The following is a 19,736-nucleotide window of genomic DNA, read 5'->3' as shown; positions in this document are numbered from 1 at the left end:
ACAACAATGTTGCTAGCAACTGTAGTGGGGGGTGAAAGACCAACAACACCAGCACACAGAAGGCTACCAGCACAGATTCTTTGATCTGCTTTCCTAAGGAAAGCAACTCTAAGGGGTTTACAATCTCACTTTAATCAAACATACATATATCATTCACTTAGTTCAGTGGGGAAAGCCAGCACCCTGAACTTCAGAACAAATACAAACAGAAATTACAAACAGAGACAATATAAACAGATCAACATTTCTGTCTAACCAAATTACAACACACATAGTTGCCAGAGAAGCACCAAAATATGGCGTTTTTTTTTCAAAGTCAGGGGGCAGGGGGGGGGGGTGGTCCTTAACAATGGCTACCCAGAGTCTCTTCTGGTCAAATCACATGACCCTCTTCCAGTGAGTGAGAGCCCCAAACTAAACACGAACCTCTGAGTTTATATATCCTGCTCAGGGTCAAAGAACATCACAACCATGCGACTCAAACCTATGTGAACCAGGCTTTCTTGTTTCTTAAGCAGGTCATCAAAGACTCCCAGATTGAATCAAAGAAACAAAGGCACTTGATTACTTCAGTGCCCCAAAACGGAAAACAGTAAAAAAGTTCCACCTTAATTACCAATACAGGCCTGTGGGCCATATATTGTGCAGGCCTGCTTTAAAACCAGAGTACACTTTTTTTTTTTTTTAGAAATTTCAACCCAGTTAAAATTCTAATTTGTCTTAAAAGTCTGTTTGTTTTTTTCATTCAACTATTCCTGCTCCTGCTGTAGGGTCGTAAACTAAATGGAAACTCCATTTGTTTGTTCTGCCCATCAAGCAACGTCATTATCCATAAAATGATATCCTTGTTCACTAATGATCCCCATGAGTGTACCATACATGAATATAAGGCATTTTAGGCCTTTTATAGTGGATGCTTGGGCAGCTAGGTGGCACAGAGTACTGGTCCTGGAGTCAAGAAGACTCTTCTTCCTGAGTTCAAATCCAGCCATATAAGCACAAGCTGTGCAACACTAGGCAAGTTACTTAATCCAGTTTGCCTCAGTTTCCTGGAGCTGGAAAGTAAATGTCAAACCACTCTAATATCTTTGCCAAGAAAACCCCAAATGGGGTCACAAAGAGTCAGACATGACTGAAACAACTGAACAACAACAAAATAGCAGATTCTTGGCTTGCTCTCTTTACAGGAAAAGCCTGCAACACCCTACTAACCGTACCTGTCTACAGAACATATAGTGCTCCTTGACTCTTGGGGAGGGATCTAATATAATCTACTTACCATATTTCACCAGGTTTTTCTCCTTGTTTTATTATCCTTCTCCTATTAGTAGTGGCTGAGCTTGACAATGTAATTGGCATTTGGGACATTTCTTGCCTCTTTCATCCAACATCCTTGGGTCACAAGGATGCTGTATTTCTATGTCCATACTAATGTGGAGTCAACATCCCTGTGGTATTTTAATATGCACCCAGGGAACCAGTTCATCCTCTGAAGGGAATATCTGAATATCTTGGGCAGCTAAGGTGTCAGCCTCTGTATGTACACTCACATGCATAACTTTTAGGAGGAGACCAAGAGTTTGTATTTATTCCTTTATATCTTTCTATGTGCTTTGTCCTCATATTGGGTGGCCATTAATCATTTATTTGTCCTTTCCCCCACCCCCACCACTATTGACCTAAGTTAAGTCCTCTATTATTGCCCAGGACTCTATACATATAATTAGGGGAGGGTCCTCTCCCATAAGTACCATCCACAGAGCCTTAAGTTCTGGCCACCGGCTATTATCTTCACTTTTGATTAAGCTATATGGTGTCTGTGTTAGGCTAAATGGTGTCTGTGTTAGGCTAAATGGCTACTTTTACCCATCCAGAGGGTTGCCCACGTGCAGAACTATCAGTATAAATAGGTATCAACTGGAGGGGTTCACTCAACTCATTTTCCCTTAGTGGGAAGAGTTATAGGAGGAGGGATTGCTTCTCCTGGTTCTAACTCCATACATTGTACTGGGCCTAAAAGGGTTTGTAATTCAGTGCTTAAAGGGCTATTGGACAGAGAGCTCTGCTATACTAGATAAACGTACCATTTAGTCAGGGTAGGGGTTTGTACAACAAGAGAAAGGAGCTTTGTCAAACTATTGTCTTTGCATCCCTTTATGGGTAGACATGTTCAAAGAATCACAGGGGACTCTTCTATACAGCTTCAACATGTTGTAAGGCTAGAAAGGCAGCTAACAGTTGTTTTTTTCTGGCAAAATGTGCTGTCTTTCAGATCCCTTGAACAGTTGTGACCAGAATCCAAGGGGTTGTCATACCCTAGGTTGGGGGCACTGCCACAGAGTCCAACTAAATCCCTCATTAGATGTAGTAAAATCTAATTTGTATGGGAGACTAGGGTTTGTGGCATGTAATGTAATAAATTGTGCCACCAGTGCCTTCACTTTAGTAAAGGCAGCTTGTTGGTCATTGCCTCATTCTCACTCCCTTCCTTAGAACGGCAGACAGAGGACATAGACATTGAGCAAGATGGAGCATCCATCTGGTATCCCAACAATTCCAAAAAGGTCTGCAACATTTTAACAGTAGTAGGAATAAGGAAACTTTGAATTTTGTTATCTGACAATACTATACCTAGGAACTTCCCAATATGTCCTGGTTCTTGTACTTTGCTAGGGTTTATTGCCCATGCCTTTTGAGGAAAGTATCATGCAGCTGGTCAAAATGTTGCTGTAGTAAAAGCAAATCATCAGATGTTAGCATAATATCAATATAGGTTCATGGTGGTTGCCCACAGGGGCTGGGATGGCGTCCAGATTCTGTGCAACCAGACTATATCTTATGGTATGGTTGTATATGTATCTTTGGGGTAGGAAAATCCCTTGCTATCCACCCCATGTGAATGCAAACTGCTCCAGCAATTCCTATGCCAAGAGAATACTAAAAAAATAGTAATAAAAAAGCATTTGTTAGATCGAGTACAATAGGCCATTGCCCCACTTTTGTGGTCAGTCTCTCTAAGAGAATAGTAAATCCATCCGGAAGAGCAGCATGTATTGGGTGAGTGATATTGTTTAATTTACAACAGTCTATTGTCATTCTCTGAGTCCCATTGGGTTTTTTCACAGGCCACACTGGACTATTAAAAGGGCTCTGGGTTTGCCATATGATATTTACTTTAGCTAATTCCAGAACTGTTTCTGATATTTCTTGGTGCCCTCCCAGGAATCTGTATTATTTAATGTTCACCACATTCTATGATGGGTGGAAGTGGGTATCCATTTAACAAAGTGCTTTTACCTCTTAGGCTTGTAACCAGAATTCCTCCATAGTTGTTTGCAAGGCTACCTCCAATAATAAATCTATTCCTTTAACATTTTTAGGGATTGGTGAAATATATGAAGCATGTTCTTGAGGTGGTGAATGTCCTATTTTTGATACAACCTTAATTCTTTTTTTACTGCGGTTTCAGTAGTCTGATTACCATTCATGTAAACTAGATCAAGGACTGTTTGTTTATTGTTCCGTGAACAATGTAAGGTAACTCCTATATGTGGCCTCCAGTCTCCCTCATCCACCTCATTCTTGGGGAATCTTGGCCCCACCTCTAGTTCAGGCATCTCCCAGGCAGCAAGGGGGGGGGGGGATACGAGTCTTTTTTTTTTTGGTCCCCTTCCTCATGTGTGGGACCTTATTTTCTTCAGAATTTTTTTTATTATATTGTTGATGAGGTTTCAGTGTTCTATACCTCTTCAGTAACACTGCATTAGATTTCCTATCTTTTTCTTCCCAAGGCACCCCAGCCCATATCAAATAAAGCTATATTTGCTTCCTTACAAGATTTTTTGACCGCTTTGTTGTGGGCATCTTTTCTGACTTCCTTTGTATGGGTCTTGCTCTGGTGGTGTTTAAATCTTGAATCTCAGCCAATTCAACCAATTCTTCCACAAAGTCATAGGCCAATGCCCCTACCAGGGTACCTAAAACAGCTAATTAGGGCTCCTTCCAATGAGCAGAGGCTAACTCTAAAAGTTTATTCCTCATCTCAGCTGTAACAGGTTCTGCATCAAGCCAATGGAACTCAGGGGCATGTGTATGCTACAAATTTCATGGCCATTTCCCTAAGGGTAACCTGGTCTCCTTACTTCTGCAAGGAGCTCATGCTACTGGGATATCAAGGGATCTGGCCAAGCATCCCTACAAACCATAATAACACAATTTCATAGGGAATGATCTGAATTAATGCAGAATGAAGTGAGCAAAACAAGAGGAACAATTTATGCAGTAGCAACAAAATTGTAAAAATTAACGATTTTGAAACACTTATGATTTAGAACTCTGCCCACCTCCTGACAGAGAGGTGGTGGATGAAATATGCAGTGTAAGACACAAATTCTTGGACATGAGCAATGTGGGAATATGTTTTGCTTGACTATGCACATGTTTTCCAAAGGTTTTGTTTTTCTTATTTTTTCTAGGAGCAGGGGAGATGGAATGGAGAGAGAGATGTTTAATTTTTTTAAAGAGGATTTATTTAAAGAAAAAGAGGGCCAGGACAATATCCACTTGAGTGAGTACATCATATGAAAAGTTGGTAAGCATTCCTTAGAGAGAAGTTCCTATGGAAGCCACAGAGCCACTGACCCCACCATTGATCCAATGGGCCCTATCATTAAAAGACTTGAACCCCAGAGATCAGTAATAAGCTCCCAATGATAATGAATATCAACAATAATGATTTGGTTAGCATGAAAGGTATGAAAAGGGGACTTTGGAACTTAGGAACTAAGTAGTTCCCACTTAGGAAAGTAGCCACTATACAGTCCAGAGCAAGAAAGACTATGGCGGTTGTGAGACCCGACCAATCATCTCAATGGGTGGAGTTCTGTGTGATGTGGATGGTCTGTGAATTTGCACTTAAGACCCACACGTAGCGGGCTACTAATGTAAGGTGATGATGAGAAGCCATTTAACTGATAGATCAACAAGCTGAAGCAGCACCAAAAAGATCAGGGACACAACACAGATGATGATATGTTGAGCTCAATTACAGATTCTTTCCTTGATGTAGGCATCAGTGAGACAGCACCAGGAACATCAAGGCCACAGCACAGATTACAGCACAGTCAACAATTCATCACACATCAGGATCATCTGTAGTAAAGTGGTTAAGAAATCATAAGCCTCTTGCAGGTAACTTGTCTCAGGATCTAAGTTGATATTGAAGCATTCCTAAAGCAATCACCCACTAAATATTTCCTATCTCAGAGAGAGCCAGAGATGGTTAACTATGACCAAAAATAGTCCATTCTTGTCAGATAAGTCTTCTTGAGAAATGAATGCCAGAAACCCCTTGAGCAGAGAGCTTTTCCAGAGTGCCATTGATTTGTCACAGACACAGCTTCTAGGAGACAGGACATCTGACTTGGGCACATAAAGATGAAGCTGTTGATTAGCAGGGGCAAACCTTTTGTCCTAAAATGAAAAAATGTCATTTTGCCAGTTGGGGACAGGTTGGCAGCCACTCAGGTTAGGTGGGTGCTCTTACTGAAACAAGTAACTATGCTTAGCACCTTAGCACCTTATCACCTTTCCAGTGTCCATATTGCCATTAGACATACTCCCCAATCTCTGATGTTTTTGAAACAGCTCCAATTTGGTTATTTAGCACATGATGCTATTAATGGGAACTGACTTGTACCACAAACAACTATATGCAGTAGGAGGCAGTGGTAAAATTCCTCCATTGGTTGTGACACTAAAAAGGTTTTATTATCCAGTCCTGTGTTCTCCAGGTCACAGACTACTATATTAAACTCATGAAATCACTACAGAGGAATATTTTCTTAATCCTGTGCTTCAAGGCTCTCACTTTTCAGCCATGCAACCTGAAGCTCAGGCTACTGAAAGGACTTGACAGGAGCCCTATTCCCTAGAGCAGCAAATCTCATGTTTGTTTACATCAAGACCCTTTTACACCTCTTGAAATTATTGAGGATACACATTGGGTCATATGTATCAATATTTACTATATTAGAAATTAAAGTCAGTATTATTATGAAAGAAGTTTTGACCTCACAAATCCATAAAAAGGTCTCAGGAATCCCTATAGGTTAGGAAGAGTCAGAACTTCTGCCCTAGGGTCTTAGTGACTATTGAAGTCTAGTTGTACATGTCCCTCTCACTTCAAATGGAGCCATTGTTAAACCAGGCAAAATGATGTTTTTAGGAGCCAGATACTTATAGAGGTGGGAGCCCATTAGACCAGTGAAGGAGGCAGGGTTTCAGTGATTGAACTAGAGAACTCAGCATCTTGCATGGTTGCCACCTGTCTGTAAAGGACATTAACTTTGAATGTGAATGGAATGAACTTCTCTATAAAATGGAAACAGCCGAATAGATTAAAAATCAATCCAACAATATACGGTTTACAAGAAACACATTTAAAAATGAAAGCTACACAGAAATTAAAACAGAGGGTTAGAGTAGAATTTATTATGCTTTAGCTGATGCAAAAAAGGCAGAGGTAGCAATCATGATCTCAGACAAAGTTAAGGCTAAAATAGATTTAATTAAAAGAGATAAACAGGGTGACTACATTTTGATAAAAGGTACCATAAACAATGAAGTAATATCAATAATGAATCTATATGCACCAAATACTATAGAATCTAAAATTTTAAAAGAAAAATCAAGTGAATCACAGGAGAAGATAGATGATAATAGTACTATAATAGTGGGAGACTTTAATCTTCCCCTCTCAGAATTGGTTAAATCTAACCCAAAAGAATAAATAAGAAAGAAGTCAAGGAAGTGAATAGAATTTCAGATAAGCTAAATATGAAAGATATCTGGAGAGAACTGAAAGAGAATAAAAAGGAATACACCTTTTTCTCAGTGGTTCATGGTACCTTTGAAAAGATGGACCACATATTAGGACATAAAATTTGTATAGTTAAAAGCAGAAAAGTGGAAATATTAAAAGTATTCTTTTCATATCACAATATAATAAAAATTATAATTAATAAGAAACTATGGAAACATACATTAAAAACTAATTGGAAATTGAATAAACTAATTTTAAAGAATGACTGTATTAAAGAATAAATTATGGAAACAATAATTTCATTAAAGAAAATATCAATGAGACAATATAGCAAAACCTATAGGATACAGAAAAAGCAGTAATCACAGGAAAATTGATCTCTAAATGCTTATATCAATAGAGAAAGAGCAGACCAATGATTTGGGTATGCAATTAAAAAAAACAGAAAAAGAACGAACTAAAAATCCCCAATTAAATGCTAAATTAGAAATTCTAAAAAATTTAAAGTAAGATTAATAAAAGATCTAAAGTCTGAAGTCTAAAAAAAACCCCTTGAATTAATGAATAAAACTAGAAGCTGGCTTTATGCAAAAAACAACAAAATAGATAAACCATTGGTTAATTTGATTTTTAAAAAGAGAAGAAAACAAAATCACTAATATTAAAAATGAAAAGGGTGAATATGCTACGAATAAAGATAAAGTTAAAACATTATAAGGGGTTATCTTGTCCAATTATATGCCAATAAATTTAACAATTTAAGTAAAATGGAAGAATACTTACAAAAATATAAATTGTCAAGATTAGCAGAAAAGGAAATAAAATATCTAACTAGATTTATTGTAGAAAAGGAAATTGAATAGTTCATAAATGATCTTCCTAAGAAAAAAGCTCCAGGACCAGATGGACTCACAAGCAAATTCTATCAAACATTTAAAGATCAGCTAATTCCAACATTAAATAAATTGTTTGGAACACTAGGCAAAGAAGGGATCCTACCAAACTCCCTTTATGAAATAAATATGATACCTACACCTAAACCAGGAAGACTAAAAACAGAGAAAGAAAATTATAGACCAATTTCATTAATGAATATGGATGCAAAAATTCTAAATAAAATACTAGCCAGAAGATTACAACAATATATTGCAAAGATATCTCGACCAAGTGGGATTTATGCCAGGAATGCATGGTTTAACTTAAGGAAAATTATTAACATAATTAATTATATCAATAATAAAAGTTTTTAAAATCCTATGACTATATCAATAGATGTAGAAAAAGCTTTTGATAAAGTATAACACTCATTTCTATTTAAAACACTCTTAAGTATAGGTATAAATGGATTTTTCCTTAAATTAATTAAAAAAGCATTTACCTAAAACCATCAGTAAGCATTATATGTAATGGGGGTAAGCTAAAAGCCTTCCCAGTAAGGTCAGGTGTGAAACCAAGATGCCCACTGTCACCAGTATTATTCAATATTTTATTGGAAATCCTAGCAATAGTAATAAGAGAAGAAAAAGAAATAGAAAGAAGTGGAACAAGGAATGAGGTAAAAAAAACACCTCTTTTTGCAGGTGATATGATGATATACTTGGAAAATCCCAAACACTCAACTAAAAAGTTAGTTGAAATAATTAATAATTTTAGCAAAGAAGGATACAAAGTAAATCCACATAAATCATCAGCATTCCTATGTATCACCAATAAAACCCTGCAAGAAGAGATAGTAAGAAATGCCTCATTTAAAATAACTCAAGATAGTATAAAATACCTCGGAGTACACCTGCCAAAAACAAACCCAGGAACTATATGCACAAAATTATTTTTAAATTTTTTATACTAATAAAATAATAATTGGAGAAATATTAATTGTTCATGAATAGGCAGGGCCAATAGAATAGAAATGAAAATTTTGCTTAAACTAATTTATCCAATGCCATCCCAATTAAATTACCAAAAAATTATTTTACTGAGTTGGAAAAAATAACAACAAAATTCACTTGGAAGAACAAAAAGTCAAGAATATCAAAGAAAATAATTAAAAATTTAAAGGAGGGCAGTTTAGTTATATTATAAGGCAATAATTATCAAAACTATCTGATACTGACTAAGAAATAGAAAGGCAGATGAATGGAACAGAATAGACATACAATTTGCAGCAGCAAACAAATGTAGTAACCTTGCACTTTGCAAGTGTAAAGAATTAAGTTTTGGGGATAAGATTGCATTATTTGGTAAAAACAAAATTGTTGGGAAAGCTAGAAAGCAGTCTGGCAGAAAGTGGGCATAGACCAATATCTTACACCATTTACCAAGATAAAGTCAAAATGAATAGATGACCTAGATTTTAAAATATTATAAGAAAATTTGAAGAACATGTAACATATTACTTATCAGACCTATGGATAGGTGAACAACTCATGAATAAACAAGAGATAGAGAACAATGTGAAGTGTAAAATGGATAATTTCAATTACATTAACTTTAAAAGGTTTCGTACAAATAAAACAAATCTACCCAAGATCAGAAGGAAAGCAGAACATTGGGGGAAAATTTTTATAGACCGTTTCTCAGACAAAGGTCCCATATCTCAAATTATAATATAAAGAAATTTGTCAATCTATAAGAATATGAGTCATTCCCCAATTGATAAATGGTCAAAGGACATGAACAGGGCATTCTCTGATGAAGAAATCAAAATAATTTTTAGTCATATGAAAAAAATGTTCTAAATCATTATTGATTGGAGAAATGCAAATTACAACAAACTTTAGATATCTTATACCTATCAGATTGGCTAAAATGATTGAAGGAGAAAGTGACAAATATGGGAGGAGATGTGGAAAAGTTGGGACACATTCACTGTTTGTGGAACTGTGAACTGAGCCAACCATTTTGGAGAGCAATCTGGAATTATGCCCAAAGAGCTATTAAACTGCCTAGACCCTTTGACTCAGCAATATGATGACTAAGTCTATTTTCAAAGATGATTGGGGGGGAAAAAAACCTATATGTTCTAAAATATTTATAGCATCTATCTGTGCTTGCAAAGAACTGGAAATCACAGGGATGCCCATCAATTGGGGAATGGCTGAACAAGTTGTATTATATGATGATGGAATTCTACTGTGCTATAAGAAATGATGAGCTCGTTGATTTTAGAAAAATATGGACAGACTCACATGAAATAATGAAGAGTGAAATGAGCAGAACCAAGAGAATACCATAAACAGTAACAATATTGTTTTAAGAATAACTTTGAGTGACTAAATCATTTTGACTATTATAAATACCCAAATTAACTACAAAGGACCTATGAAGGAAGATGCTATTTGTATACATAGAAAAAAAACTGATAAATTAGAAGTATGCATAGAATAATTTTACACACGCACATACATATATTTGTGTTAAATGGTAGCTTTCTCGGGGAGGCAGGCAGTGAGGAGGGAAGGAAAAAAATAAAGTTACATGATAACTTTATTATCTATTTTAAAGGAATAGCAAGTTGTATATAATAGATTTGTAGCTTCATGATAATCTTTTTATTATTCTACTATAATATGGAAATGCTTGTTTTATTTCATAAATAAAAATAAGTATAAAAAAATTTAAAGGACACTAACACTGGAGATTTCTACGCAAGCATGATTTTTAGTGTGTTATTTCCACTTAGCAACAGTAGAATAGCCTCCCATGTTCTACCTATCTTGTTAGAGAGACCATCAGGCAGCTCTAGATAAAGGACCCCGTGCCATCTGTTCAGTAGCAACTAGGGCCCAATAACTTTTTTTCAAAGGTGGTATAATGAATAGATTCCCTGGGGAACTTGGAGTTCCAGTAGCCAAAAAGTCATTGATTCTGGCCACCTCTTGGTATTCCAAGATGTTCCATTCAGCCTGTTTTTCATGGACAAAAACTTCCAGAAACACGAATGTTGCAGGACCATAATAGCCCAAGGGGAGAAACTGCTGGACCTTCCATTTTTTATCTTCCAGGATTTTAGCCTGTCCTAGGCCCCACTAGAAAGAAGACATGTAGGTGAATTGGTAAATGGGAGTCATTAAGAGTCTCAGGTGGGGAATATGGGTTCTCTAAAACCTAGAGTTCAAAAGTCTCTGGGCTTCCTTCTTAGATTGTTAGAAAGCAAGTGTCAAGTACCTGGAATCCTTCAGGTTTTACCCAACCACTGTATTCCCCAAAATTTGACTGAGGAAGGTAGACCTGGGATATTCTTAGGGTTGATTCCCAGCCCCTTGTTCTTCAAATGGTGGATTTGATCTAGGGCCTCTGTCACCATGGCCTGGTCAACACTATGTCATCTCTGTAGTAGTTTACATCAATACTCTCAGGAAGAGAGGCTTCTTTCACAATAAGGAGGAAGTATGAGGGAAAAAAAGATTAATAACCCTATACCACTCACCCTGACCCTGGGCTGCCTGGTCTATGACATTAACTAGGTCAAGAACTATAATGATGGACACAATGGCTTTGTTCAGTTCCCTATAGTATGTTTTAAGCTGCCAGGTAGCACTTGCCTTCCTCACAAGGTTGTCTTTAAAAAAGCTAATATAGTAATGGAATACTATGATGAACAGGTGGACTTCAGAAAAACCTGGAAAGACTTGTATGAACTGATGCTGAGTGAAGTGAGCAGAACCAGGAGAACCTTGTACACAGTAATGGCCATAGTATGCAATGACTGACTTTGATAGACTTAGCTGTTCTCAGCAATGCAAGGACCTAAAATAATTCCAAAAGATTCATGATGGAAAATGCCATCCACATTTAGAAAAAGAAATATGGAGTCTGAATCCAGATAGAAGTAGACTATTTTCTTTTTTTGTTTGTTTTGTTTCATGTTTTTCTTTCTCATAGTTACCCCCATTCATTCTAATTCTTCTATACAACATGACTAATGTGAAAATATGTTTAATAGGAATGTATATGTAGCGCCTATATTGGATTGCATGCTGTCTTGGGGAGGGGGAGAGGAGGGGAGGAATTTAAAACTTACAGAAGCGAATGTTGAAAACTAAAAGTAAATAAATTAACTCATTTTTTAAAAAAGCTAATATAACAAAGTACTCTAGATTCCTTTATCTCCTGGACTGGAGAAGAAACATCTTTCACTCCCCACCACACCCCGCCTGCTTCAGACTCAATATTTTTTGGTGTTAACTACATGGGATTGGGTCACTCCAAGGAATTGCATTTGGCCTTAAGTCACAATAACATGCACAGAGGTTGCTGAAGGGACCTCTGGGCAGATACTGACTCTCGAGATCACATGACATTCCTTCCCTCCATAGTCAACCCTCTGTAGCCTTCTCTGAATGACCCAAATAGGGCAGAAACTTAAGAGAATGATTTAGTCTTGAGTAGAGCTAAAGGGCCTCAGATGGTCTGGTGCTGATTTTCTCCACTGTTTATTAGTGCCTTCATGAGCTGTCTCTCAATGGCTTTCTTATCAACCCGATGTTTCAGGAGCTATGCCCAAACTCTCTGTGAGGGATAGTGTCATTGTCCTCTGCCCAATAATCAATTTGATTGGCACTGTCATTCCCCCCTGTCACCCCATTCCCAGAATGTTCTATTAGCTGTCCCTTGGCTTTCATTCCATGGTGCCTAAAAGCTAAGATTTCTGTTTCTAGTTGCTAAATTTACTGGGCCAATTTACCATCAGTCTTATTTTCCTGGTAAGACAAGCAACAAAAATCAGGAAATGTTTAACTTGGCACTTTCTTTCTCATGTTGGGAAGCCTCCCCCAATACCAAATGAGTTAATCACTTTGCATGAGTGGGAAACTGCTCCCTGTCCCACTGAAATGAATTTCCATACATAATCAGGACTCTTGCTACTGGATACCACCATGTGATATCTAGTCATCTAATTACCCCACTTAGGTATTTGTAATACCCTTCCCACACTAAGCTATGAACCATGAGTGATTACCCAATTTACTTACTTGTTGGGATTACCCAATTGCTAACTAGTCCAAATATTAGAGGCAGATCTAATGCCAGCACCCTGTTACTTTCAGTTTGATTCAGAGATAAAAGGAGTCATTAAACAATTATCAAAAAATTATTCAGACCAAACATAGCAATGTTATGTAATAAAGATGCGATGTCACTTGGTTTCTCTAGACTCAGCAACCCCTGTCTTCATATACAAACTTGTCAGTTAAGCAGGTCTGAGTATACCGGTCCTCACACATCTAACTAGTCAGTGAGGCCCAAACAACACATGGATGGGACTTTTTACTTATTCCCTTAAGTAACCAGGAAGCTGTGTCAAGAGAGGCAGGGGTCAGTCAGGTCCTAAGGATAGCTTTAGTGATTTTTAAGGAAAACTATTTCCTGTTCTAAAGAAATGGGGATGATCTGGTCCTATCACAGCATCCTAAAATAATGTATCTTGAAATCTGAGCCTAAGCCTCAAATAAGTGGAAATTTAACAAAAGGAACAACTCAAGCTATTCTTTCAAAAGATCCAAGAAGTAAACCTATCAAACAGAAGTAAAATACTTTTAAGTGTTAGGTATATAGTATAAAATACTAGGGAAATGAAATGTTTGTTTTAATGTGACAAGACCATTAGTGTGAGGTGGACGAGTCATTTGGATATATTAAATATTCTTTGTTTTTAAAAACCCACATTGAGGGTCATTGAAATGCAATAAGAGTAGCAATGGGCTAATACATCTAAGAAGCAAAGATAAAAGGAGAAAAATCAGAAGTGTAGGAATATGATATGCATTAAACTTTTAGGGACCCAGGAGGTTCACTTTTCAAAAAGAGTTGAATTCAGAGGTGCAAAGAACAGGTTAAAAAAGAGGAATGAGCTCCCCAGACTCTTCTTGTAGAGCATTTCCCCCTGTTGTTCCTGTTGAGAATTAACTTACTTAGGAATCATTTCTAGAGCATCTTAGAGAAGGAAAGGAACAGGTAATTAATGAAAAAAGAATCCACTGAGCTGAATCTAAAAAAGATAAAACTCAACAGGGATAAATGCTAAGTCTTGTATTTCAGTACCAAAAAAAATCAACTTCATAACTTTAAGGTGGGAAAGCATAGACAGCAGTTGTTTAGAAAATGATGGATGAATGAATAAGCATTTATTAAGGGCTTAAGTGCAAAGTACTAGGAATACAAGTAAAAAAAACAGGCCCTGCTTTCAATGAGCTCACATTCTCATAGTTCCACATATAAGAAGAATCGGTTGTAAATCATATGTAAAGATGCCATGGTCTTTGGGGTACAGTAGGAAAGTTGATGGTTTAGCATCTTCTTCAATGTCATTTCTCCTGATATAATTGTAATCAGGGTGACTGGTATTAGCCAATGAAAGACCAATCCTCATGAGCATGTACAGCAATCTCTGCCTGATGAAATTCCTGCCTGGACTTGAACATGTGCAGGCATTGTTTTTGGATGGTTTACCATATGAAAGAAAATGAGCTTTTTTGTTGGTTGCCAAAACAGAAAAGATCATGCATCCAAAAGACATTAATTAGTCAAGGTGAGACTTGCTATATTTCTCTGGAAAGCCTTGGATCCTCCCCAGGTGGGGTCTCCAGGTGGTTCATGAAATATAAGCTTCCATTATTTACATCTTTATGTTTGTTCTTTTTGGCTTTTAGTTAAAGATCTGGAGACAGCTATGATCTTATAAGCTTAGAAAGGCTGAAATGACAAATCGCCAGAGGTCTGAGAACCTGAATACATGCTAGGTTTTGTGGCCAGTCGAGACAATGAGGAGTTGAGATTTGCATGACCTGATTGACTCAGAGATCTAAGGCAGCCAAGAGGGAATAACAAATCATGTATTAACAATGCCACATTCAGAAGTGAATTTGGTGGAGTAAATATGTTGTTAGCAATCATTTTAAATTTCAGCCCACTGTCCCCAGGGATCAAGGGGACAGAAGAAAAGATATGCTCTCCCTCCCCGCCCCTGCACCCCAGATATCGTGGGTAACATTTGTACTTCTATTTTTGCACTATCTTCTCAGTGAATATCCCTTTGTAAAAGCTAATTGATGCTAATTGGATAAATGACACTGGATCACTGATGATTGATTTCGCATAGTATATAACAAAATGAGGGGTTGAGTGAATAGCACTAGAAAAAGACATCCTTCCAACCCCTTAAGGGTCTACAGCCCTAAAGCAGGGACATAGCCTTGCTGAGGGACCCAGTTTCTCTATGAGAATGGGAGTTGGGAGAAGCAGCCTCAGAGTTTATAAAGGCCTCAATCAGGGAAAGTAAGTCTAAAGTATTGATAACATCACATCCATCTCTGACGTTGAACCATTTGAGACTGCCAAACACAGGTGGCAAGAACTCTCTTTTTCAAATCTTTAGTAGCTGTGGCTACCAAAGAGATAAGTTGGGAGAACTCAAAGAAATAGTTGCCTGATTGCATCCCAGAATAATAGCTATGAGGGCTGTGCTAGAAGCATGATTAGTGATCAGGGAGAGGTGGAAAAGGATATTCCCACTCTTGGGCTTTTGGGCTTGCCCTTTAGTGACAGTTGGTCAGTAGTTGGTGGTGGTGGTGGTGGTAGTGGCAATGAGGTTAGTTAGGCTCCTTCTCCACAGTGATTTTTCCCCTCAATGATGGTTTCAGGACCTGGGCTGGAAGCAAGGCTGGTGGTGTGGGCAACACTGCTATTCTCAAGGTTCTTGCATTCAGAGTCCTTGGCTAATCCTTGTTGAAGTATGCTATCCCCCATCTCTTCCTTGAGATGCCTTAGTCAGTCCTGATCTGTGGATTTTTATAGACTTCAGGCTCAATATGAGGCCACACTGTGATGTGGTAGCCAAAAATCTAAAGCTATTGGGCTGTATTAGGAGAGATACAGCTTCTGGGAACAGGAAAGTCACCATCCCATCTATACTACTGTACCATGCCCTCATCAGACCTCATTGGGAGTACTCTTTAAGTTAGGCCACCATGTTTAAGAAGGACATTGATAAGCTGGACAGTGTCCAGAGGAAGGAGGCCCAACTTGGAGAATGGAAGAAAAGCCTAGCCCATGTCTTTGATTATTAGGAGAAAGGCCATGCTCACATTGTGGTAAGTAGCTGGAGGGGTGGGAAGAAATGGCAAAGTTCAAATCTGCTGAGAGTGAGCAGTCTTTCTTTTAGTCTTCTAGAAGGGTATTATCTTAGACATGGCTACCTGTTACCCTCTCAAAAATCTACATCTAGGGGCACGAGTCTGGGTTGAGGAGGAAAGCATATAATGAATCAGCTCTGAAATAAATCATAGCCAGTCACCTCCATGCATGACTACTGCTGTTGACTTCTCAATTTTGGAAATCATCTCACCTTTCAGCTCTCTAAGGATACAAAGTTTAAAATCTTCTTAAGAATTCTCTTTGTAATATTTCTTTGAATGGAGTCTTAAAACTGTGTTCTTCATCCTTTGTCTCTATCCTCTCAATCAATCTCCAGTTCTAATGGGTAGCTGAAGGTGACAGCTAAATTTCCAGTCTCCCAAGAGCCTATTCTCTCTTTCTCTCTCTCTTGAAATGGGTGTTGCAATTCAAAGCATATCTACTAAAAACAATGCCAAACACTCAAGTGTCCACTTGAACTACTTTTATTTAACATATTGTATCTGGGATGGTTTGGCATGCTTCCCAGGAACCTGAGCACACACTTCCTTTCCATAGCACATATCCTCCTGCCCTTTACTAAAGGACATGGGTGATCCAGCAACTTCTGGTCACTTGGCTCCTATGACTGGGGGACCCATAGAAGGTGATTAGCAACTGAGCCAAGAAGAACCACTGGTTCAGCTGGCTATAGAGGATTGAAAAGAAAGATTTCCTTTCTCTTCTGAGTATGTCACTTTGGGAATCTGCCAGCTCTTTGCAGAGGAAAGGGAAGATTTCTCACCTTTCCCCCAAGCAGTAGAAATGCTGGCTACAAACACATGGCATCCAGAACACATTCCTGTCTAAGAGAAGCTGAGTTGCCAGCTGCCTTTGTCTTTCTCATGTGGTATGTGACCTGCATGCAATGATGCTAAATAATGAGTGTTTCCAGTCTTAGCAGCCACTTTATAAGATTGAGAGTTCCTGGGTTACTGAGTAAATGCTAGCTGCCTAGCAGAATGTGCTTCCTACAGCTACAGAATTCCATGAAGTTGAGGGCTCTTCCTCTGACAAGATCATCCTGAATCTGAATGGACAAAGGAGCCATGCCTGGCTGGTTGGTAGGTTCAAATCTTGTGAATTGCTCATACTGAAGATGTGAATAAGTTTCTTTACCTTTCAAAGTCATTATTATAAGTGGGCCTAACTAATTTGCAACATAATCTCAACTGGACCTTACTACAGAGAGTCAATTCTTTTATACCACCCTAAATAATTCACTTTTTCACACACCACAATAGCTATTCCTAACTTTTTCACCCTCCTTCAAGCCTCCCATGGCACCTCCTCTCAAATTTTCTTACCTTACCTCACACTTCACTGAATAAAGATTGAGGCAAACTATTTGCTCTCTCTTTTTTTGGTTTTGTTTCTTCTCTCTCATGATTCATTCCATTGGTTATAATTCTTCTTTGCAACTTGACTATTGTGTAAATAAGTTTAATGTGAAGGTTTATGTAGAACCTATACTGGACTGCATGCTGTCTTGGGCTGAGGGGGGAGGGGAGGGAAGGGAAGAAAATTTGAAACTCAAGAACATATAAAACTAAGTGTTATAAACTAAAAATAAAAAATCTAATTAAAAAAAACATATGCCTATGGAAAGTTAAGGACTTAATCCTATCCTAATAACAAGACCCCCTATATGCTCAAGAGGCCTCTATCCTATCCAAAAAAATGGGGAGGGATCAAGGATCAAGGAGGAAAGAAGATGCAGGAAATGATTGGCTAGCAGATTGGAATGAAGGAGGAGAGAGGCAAAAAGGCAGAGGGGAAAAGAAGAGATGCTACAGTATCTAATTCATTAAAGCCAATGGACTGAGGCAGGGATGCAAACATACCAGTTGGCCCACAAATGTTCTTGGAATTTCTGCTTTTTAGGAATATAGTGTTCATTCAGAAATGTCCATTTCTTTGCGCTGGACTGGTTGGTAGTCAGAATTTTAGAGTTTCCCTAAGGAATGATAGTACCCACAATGCAAGACCCGACCAAAAAGCAAACAAAACAAACAAAAAACCTAATTAAGCACTGTCTTGCATTAATTCCAGGAATACAATTATTACTATACTGTGTTTCATAATACTTAGCATCATCCCAGGTCATAGACTAGCTATTGTTAGCTGACTCTCTGGATTCATATTAGGTGGAACAAACAAAGAATAAAGCTGTGTAGTGAGGTAGACTTTGGAGCTGGGAACATCAAAATGACGAAAGGGAAGGGTAGCCCAATCTGTTCCTTTTTAACCCAGGTTATGGCATGTGACTAAAATCGCAGAGCCAGAATGGCTGCTTGAAAACTTCCCAACTCATGATCCACTTGGGGTAACACTGCACACAAATGTTTATTATGTTCTTACTCTGAGCTAAGTTAGCACTTTGCTGAGCTATGCTGAGGAATACAAAAGTGCTCCCAAGGAACTTAAGACCCAATTGGTGAAACAAGGTAAACATACATAAAGAAGCAAACAATCTGAAATAGTACATAATTAAGAAGCTCATCAGAGATAAATTCTAAGAAAAGAGCCAATAGTAAAATCCTGACCTCAAATGTCTACATATAAATACCCAAAGCTTAGCCAATAAATAAGATGCACTATAAGTCCTATAGAGGCCATATAACTTCATAGGTGTCACTGACAACATGACTAAAAGCCATGATTAGAATATTGTTCTGGATGGGTACATCTTGTTGGGAAAAAAAAGTGTAGCTCAAAATGGGGCTGAGGCCTTGTATATGAAGACATTACACAGATGTGTGGAAGTCCAAGAAGGGGGAGAGGAGATATTGGCAAACATGGTGAAGAATATTTGGGTGAAGATTAATGGAGGTAAAAATAGAAGTATTTTTGTCATCAGAGTATACTACAGATAACTTTAAGAGAAAAAGGAAATAGATATAGGAGGCTTGGGAAACAGATCATAAGCCTGGAGCAGAGGCATAATATATATGAGGGGTTTCAATTTACCAGACACTTACAGGATCTATCTACCAAAAGCAGACCTATAAGTAACTTTTTGACTTGCCTTAATAACAATATAATAATTTAATTCTTCAGTAGGTAAATAAACCAATGAGGGAAAATTATATTCTGGATCTGATTCTCACTAAAATAGAGCAGATTACTGAGGTGAAAATAGAAATATTGTGGGATACTGACCACTCCCTCCTATAGTTTGTGATAGAGAAGCCTAAAGCCTGTCATAGGCTGACAGAGACCCCAGATTTGGGGAGAGCAGATTTCAAAGGATTCAGGAAAAAGGTAAGTAAGATCCCATGGACTAGAATTCGACATAGAAAGATAGATAAGAAGAAGTGGGGAAATCTTCCAGAAGGAAATTTTCTGAAGAAACCAAACTCAGTATACTAACAACTCACCAACAAATTTTGATTTTTTTCAACAGTATAGAAGTTAGAAAAAAGATCAGGTATCAGAAGATTTAAAAAGTCCTTCATCAAATGGGGTGACATTACAAAGGAAATGTGGTCAGATTAGTTGAGAAAACTTGGTCCCACTACGTAGGTCATCTGTAAAATAGCAAATGAGTTCTAATGGATTTGGCAACAGAACAAAGAAAGCATTTCAGCTTTATTCCTGAAAAGGAATCAAGCCTTGGCCTCAGTCTCTGTCTTGTTCTCCCTGACATCTTTTTCTCAGTCCTTATCTTTTTGGACCTCTCTCTAGCCTTTGATTGTAGATCAGACATGTCAAACATCTGGCCCAAAGGCCCCATACA

The sequence above is a fragment of the Trichosurus vulpecula genome, chromosome 2 (assembly GCF_011100635.1).
Source record: "Trichosurus vulpecula isolate mTriVul1 chromosome 2, mTriVul1.pri, whole genome shotgun sequence".
In the NCBI taxonomy this organism is placed as follows: domain Eukaryota; kingdom Metazoa; phylum Chordata; class Mammalia; order Diprotodontia; family Phalangeridae; genus Trichosurus; species Trichosurus vulpecula.
The sequence above is the reverse complement of the archived record's forward strand: the minus strand, read 5'-3'. Positions refer to the sequence as shown.